The sequence below is a fragment of the Erinaceus europaeus genome, chromosome 4 (assembly GCF_950295315.1).
Source record: "Erinaceus europaeus chromosome 4, mEriEur2.1, whole genome shotgun sequence".
NCBI classification, from domain to species: domain Eukaryota; kingdom Metazoa; phylum Chordata; class Mammalia; order Eulipotyphla; family Erinaceidae; genus Erinaceus; species Erinaceus europaeus.
The window spans coordinates 98866419-98873586 of NC_080165.1; positions in this window are offsets into that span (position 1 = coordinate 98866419).

A 7168-nucleotide genomic window follows, 5' to 3' on the forward strand; every position below is an offset into this window, starting at 1 on the left:
ATGGTTCCAGAAATTATCCTCATGGAGGAATATAATTTGGAATCGACCAAGTGGACATGGGGGCTACTGAACCATACTGGGGCACAGTATTCTGCAGTGGAATAGCATAATGCCAGAGATGATGATCGTAGTGTGGAAGCGCTCGCGCCCCATGAGGAGCTGGCCAGTCTTGCAATGATGTGATTCCTCGCGCCCACCTTTGCTGCAGTTTTTATGAGATGTTCATGAAATGACAGAGTGCGATCGAGAGTAACGCCAAGATACACTGGCTGGGCTTCATGCCGGATTCTCATATCGACAAGCTGCACAGTAAGCTCACGCGAGGCCGAGGCATGGTGTAGATGGAAAACAGAAGATACCGTTTTTGCAATGCTAGGGATTAGTTGCCATTTTTTACAGTAATCAGATATCAGAGACATGTCTTTCGTGAGTGTTTCCTCGAGGATGTCGAACTTGGATGCCTGGGTTGCACAGCAGATGTCATCGGCATAGATGAACTTCCTTGAAGAAGTTTCTGGGAGGTCATTGATGTAAATATTAAATAGCATAGGAGCCAGAACAGAGCCCTGGGGGAGGCCACTTGAGACAAGTCTCCATCTGCTAGACTTGTCACCCAGATGCACCCGGAATCTTCTGTTTTGGAGAAGAAACGATATAGTGTTGGCCACCCATGGAGGCAGGCATCTTGAGATCTTGACTAGGAGACCACAGTGCCAGACTGTGTCATAGGCTGCTGTGAGATCAACAAAGACAGCACCCGTCTTTAAATTCTTCTGGAATCCATTTTCAATGTAAGTTGAGAGGGCCAAGGCTTGTTTGCAGGTAGATCTTCCTGGGCGGAAACCAGCTTGGGCGGGTGATAGGAATTTCTCTGTAAGAGGAGAAATTCGTGACAGAAGCAGCCTCTCAAGGAGTTTGTAACACATGGAGAGGAGAGAAATTGGTCTATAGCTGGCGGCCAGTGTTGGGTCTTTCTTTGGTTTCAAAACTGCTATTATCTTCGCACGACGCCAAACTTTGGGCATAGACTCAGATTCCAAGATGTGGGACAGGAATGAAGCGAGCCACTTCTTTGCCACAGGACCCAGGTTATGAATGAGTTCTGGGGTGATGTTATCATAGCCAGCAGCCGTTCCCGGTTTAACCCTCTTCAAAGCGTCTTCCAGTTCAGACAGTGTAAAGGGAGAGAGTTTTGGAGATGGACAAGATAACCAGAAGTGGGATGACCACTCATGGGAAATTTCTCTTTTCCAGACTGGGTCGATCTTAGCATGTCCAACTTGAGTTAGGTGACTGGCCACTGAGTTTGGAGTTACGGGAGGATGGGAGACAGGAGGGGGTTGGCTACCAGCACCCAGTCTGTGAAGAAGCTTCCAGGCCTTCCTACTTGAGTGGGTGAAGTTGGGATGCATTGGATCGACCTTCCCATGGTGCATCTCATGATTACCCATTCATTGGGGAAACTGACGATCCTTCCTAGCCAACTGAATCCACATGGATCCCAGTCACTTTCAAAGCCAGCAACAAGCAGCTCCTGACAGCTTTCAAGCTGTTGGTCCTGCTCTTCGAGTCCTCCAACTTAATGTTGAGGGGCTGTCCTTTGCCAAACGCGTTCTTATTGGTCAATTGGCAATACAGCATCAGGCAGATTTTATCTGCCTACAAGAAACACATATAGCAGTCGATGAAGCTGCTCGATTCACCATCAGTGGATTCGATTTAATATGCTATAATCTCCATCCTAAACATGGCTGAGCCATCTATGCCAAATCGTGTCTTGCGGACGTTTACCATACGGCCTCTTCGACCTTCTACAACTCCATTACTATTGGAACTATTCAGCTCATCAACATATATAAGCCTCCCAGTGCCTCATGGGATAATGAGGTCCTGCCCAGTCCGAATCACCCAGCCATTTACGTTGGAGATTTTAATAGTCACCACCAAGACTGGGGATATTCCTCCACTCATGCTGATGGCTCTATCTTAGCCGACTGGGCTTCAGCGAATGACCTCTCCCTATTATACGATCCCAAACAGCCAGGCTCTTTTCACAGTGCTAGATGGAATAAAGACTCGTCACCCGACCTGTGCTGGATTAGCACAGTCAACGGCCAAGCCTTTCCCGCTACAAGACAAGTTCTCAAGATCTTCCCGCACAGTCATCACCGCCCAGCTATCATCCACATTTGTCTCCAGCTCCCACTGATTCTGTGCTCGGAGAAACTAAGATGGAACTTGTTGTTAAAATTTCGGAGGCTCTAGCCAGTGGGGCTAGCTTCACGGGCGGGTAACAGAGACGCAGAGACAACGGCTGGGCAGGGAAGCTGTATTTCTTTATTCAGGAACAACGATTCATAAACTAAGACAAACTAATCACCAAACAGAACTCTGCTGTCTCTTTGCGGCGGCGCAAGCACTCTCTCTTACTCTCTCACTCAGGAACCCTCTGAACTCTCTCCAACTCTGGAACTCTTCAACTCTGAAACTCTTCAACTGTGGAACTCTCTCTTACTCTGTAACTCTGAAACTCAGGAACCCTCTCTAACTCTCCAACTCTGAAACTCTGGCACTCAGGAACCCTGGAACTCTGGCGGGGTTCCTTGGGGCGGGGCCGGGCCCGCAAAATTAACAGGAATGATCCAATTCTCTTGGCGGGGGAGGGCTAGAACCCAATGTAAAGCATACAACAGGAACTTTCGGAAAGCAAACTGGCGTCTGTTAAGTGATCTTACCAACAAATCTATTCCTGCAATTTCAATTAACTCTCTCCCCTCTGAAGATTCCTACAGGCACTTCCACCAAGCCATCTTCAAAGCAGCTTCCCAAGCCACTCCTCGTGGGAGACATGCTAACTGTACGCCTTGTCTTGATTCTGAAGGCAAGCAACTAACTACTAAAGCAGCATGATGAGTCGGGCAACCCAGATGTGGCCGACCATCTCATTGCCTCCCTGGATGCAGCACGCCAAGCCCGCTGGCAACAACTCACTCTCCTCCCTAAGGCACCAAAAGTCCAAGGTTCAGCCCCCTGTACCACCACAAACTAGAGCTGAACAATGCTGGGGGGGGGGGTAGGAAAAAAAAAAAGGCTATGGGAGATAGCAAAATGGTTATGCAAAAAGACTTTCAAGTCTGTGTAAACAAAGGTCTTAGATTCACTCCCCATAACCAAATAAACCAGAGCTGAGCAGTGCTGTAGGGAAAATAAACAAGTATAGATACAACCTTTTTTTTTTTTATGGTGTTGATGGTGGCAAGGACTGAAACTGGGACTTCTGGTTCCTCAAGCATGAAAATCTTTTTTTTTTTTTTGACTCCAGGGTTATTGCTGGGGCTCGGTGCCTGCACCATGAATCAATCCACTGCTTCTGGAGACCATTTTCCCCCTTTTGTTGCCCTTGTTGTTCTTTTGGTTTTTGTTTGTTTTCTGTTTTTACTTCTTTTGTTTCTTTTCTTTTTCATTTATTTTTTAATATATTTTTTTAATTTATCAATGAGAGGAATAGAAGGAGAAAAAAACAGGTATCACTCTGGTACCTGTGCTGCTAGGGATCAAACTCAGGCTTGAATGTCTAGCACTTTACCCACTATGCCACCTCCCAGACCATTTTTCTATGTGCTTTCTTTTCTTTTTTTTTTATTTTTTTTGAAAATTTATTTTCCCTTTTGTTGCCCTTGTTGTTTTTTATTGTTATTGTAGTTATTATTGTTGTTATTGATGTTGTCATTGTTAGATAAGACAGAGAGAAATGGAGAGAGGAGGGGAAGACAGAGAGGGGAAGAGAAAGATAGACACCTGCAGACCTGCTTCACCACCTGTGAAGTGATTCCCCTGCAGCTGGGGAGCTGGGGGCTCAAACTGGTCTTTCTTTATTTTTTTTTCTTTAAGGATTTTATTTATTTATTTATGAAGAATGGTAGAGAGAAAGAAAGAACCAGATATCACTCTGGTACAAGTGCTTCTAGGGAATGAACTCTGAACCTCACGCTTAAGAGTCCAACACTTTCTCCACTGCAGCACCTCCCAGATCACTTTTCTTTTTTTTTTTTTTTGCCTCCAGGGTTATTGCTGTGCTGGGGCTCAGTGCCTGCACTATGAATCCACTGCTCCTGGAAGCCTTTTTTTTTTTTCTTCTTCCATTTTTGTTGTCCTTGTTTTTGTTATTATTGTTATTGCTTTTTTGTGTTTGTTTGTTTTTTGTTTTTGTTTTTTTGATAGGACAGAGAGAAATCCAGAGAGGAGGGGAAGAAAGATAGGGGGAAAGATAGACACCTGCAGACCTGCTTCATCACCTGTAAAGTGATCCCCCTGCAGGTGGGGAGCCTGGGAGCTTGAACAGGTATCCTTACCCCAGTCAGTGCGCTCTGCACCATGTGCGTTTAACCTGTTCCCCACCCGATCCCCCCACCCCCCAGATCACCTTTCTTTGCTTTTCCGAAGCACTGCTCAGCTCTAACTTATGATGGTGTTAGAGATGGAGATTGAACCTGGGACTTCAGTGCTTTAGGCATGAAAGTCTTTTATATAACCATTCTGCTATTTCACCAGGTCAGGCTGTACATTTTCATATTACCAGTTTGTTTTATTTGTCTAAATTGTGTATTTGTGTGTCTGTGACCATACAGAACACACATTTACTTAATAGTTTAAGAAGGTCTTTTGGCCAAAGCAGCTGTCTTCCAGAGGTCACCAAAAAAAGTCAACACAAAGGGAAAGAGAATAGGAGCCCAGTGCATTCTGTAGTCCTTTAGGGAAACATGGAGTTATTCCTTTGGCCACATATATGCAAACCTGTAGAGGCCTACAATGCTAATCAGTCTGCAGCTAGCACTGTTGTAAATAAACAAGAGAAGGTGGGCCTAGGCAGTGCTCACTTGGCAGAGAGAACACTATCATTCTCAAGGGTCCAAGGTCAAGCCTCCATTCCCACCTACGGGGGGAAGCTTCAAGAGTAGTGAGGCAGAGCTTGCTGCAAGTGTTTTCTCTTTACCTCTCGCCTTTCTCCCTATCTCCTACTTCTCTCTCAATTTTTATCTGTCTCTATCAACAAGAGAAAGAAGAAGAAGAAACGAAGAAAAAAAAAAAAAGACCACCAGGAGTGGTCTCGTAAGCATTGAGCGCCAGCAATAACCCAAGTGGCAGAATAATAATAGTAATAATAGTTTTCCAAAGAGAAAGTATTACTTTTTCCCCCCTTCCAGGGTGATTGCTGGTGCTCAGCTATCTTTTTTTTTTTTTCCCCATTTTTTGACAGGACAGAGAGAGGAGAGAAGAGTGGAAGGGAAAATATAGAGGAAGAGAGAAAGATAGACACCTGAAGACCTGCTTAACCACATGTGAAGTGACCCCACACACACACAGGTGCTGAACCAGGATCCTTGCACAGGTCCTTGTGCTTCATACTTTTTGCACTTAACCCAGTGCGCCACTGCCCAGCCCCCAAAGTATTACATTTGAGGCCCAGGAAGTGGTACAGAGAATAATGAGCTAGATCTCAAGCCTGAGTTTCTGAGTTTAGTCCCAGTAATATGTGCCAATCCCTCCCTTCCCCTGCCCCCTCCCCAAATAAGTCAATAAATCTTAAACAATAATAAAAGGATTATATTTGGGCGGGGTTAGATAGCATAATGGTTATACAAACAAACTGTCATGCCTGAGGCTCTGAAGTTCCAGGTTCAATTCCCCGCACCACCCAAACCAGAGCTGATCAGTGCTCTGGTTAAAAATAAAAATACTCCCCCACACCTATGGACATCTAATCTTTGACAAAGGGGCTCAGACTATTAAATGGGGAAAGCAGAGTCTCTTCAACAAATGGTGTTGGAAACAATGGGTTGAAACATGCAGAAGAATGAAACTGAATCACTGTATTTCACCAAATACAAAAGTAAATTCCAAGTGGATCAAGGACTTGGATGTTAGACCACAAACTATCAGATACTTAGAGGAAAATATTGGCAAAACTATTTTCCACATAAATTTCAAAGACATCTTCAATGAAACGAATCCAATTACAAAGAAGACTAAGGCAAGTATAAACCTATGGGACTACATCAAATTAAAAAGCTTCTTCACAGCAAAAGAAACCACTACCCAAACCAAGAGACCCCTCACAGAATGGGAGAAGATCTTTACAAGCCATACACCAGACAAGAGTTTAATAACCAACATATATAAAGAGCTTGCCAAACTAAACCACAAAAAAACAAATAACCCCATCCAAAAATGGGGGGAGGACATGGACAGAATATTCACCACAGAAGAGATCCAAAAGCCTGAGAAACACAGGAAAAAATGCTCCAAGTCTCTGATTGTCAGAGAAATGCAAATCAAGACAACAACGAGATACCACTTCACTCCTGTGAGAATGTCATACATCAGAAAAGGTAACAGCAGAAAATGCTGGAGAGGGTGTGGGGTCAAAGGAACCCTCCTAGACTGCTGGTGGGAATGTCAATTGGTCCAACCTCTGTGGAGAATAGTCTGGAGAACTCTCAGAAGGCTAGAAATGGACCTACCCTATGACCCTGCAATTCTTCTCCTGGGGATATATCCTAAGGAACCCAACACACCCATCCAAAAAGATCTGTGTACACATATGTTCTTGGCAGCACAATTTTTAATAGTCAAAACCTGGAAGCAAGCCAGGTGTCCAACAACAGATGAGTGGCTGAGCAGGTTGTAGTATATATACACAATGGAATACTACTCAGCTATTAAAAATGGTGACTTCACCGTTTTCAGCCGATCTTGGATGGACCTTGAAAAAGTCATGTTGAGTGAAATAAGTCAGAAACAGAAGGATGAATATGGGATGATCTCACTCTCAGGCAGAAGTTGAAAAACAAGATCAGAAAAGAAAACACAAGTAGAACCTGAACTGGAATTGCATATTGCACCAAAGTAAAAGACTCTGGGGTGGGTGGGTGGGTGGGGAGAATACAGGTCCAAGAAGGATTCAGAGGACCTAGTGGGGGTTGTATTGTTATATGGGAAACTGGGGAATGTTATGCATGCACAAACTATTGTACTTACTGTTGAATGTAAAACATTAATTCCCCAATAAAAATAAATAAATAGATAAAAATAAAATAAATATACTGGGGAGTCTGGCAGTAGTGCAGTGGTTAAGCACAGGTGGCACAAAGTGCAAGGCCCCACCTAA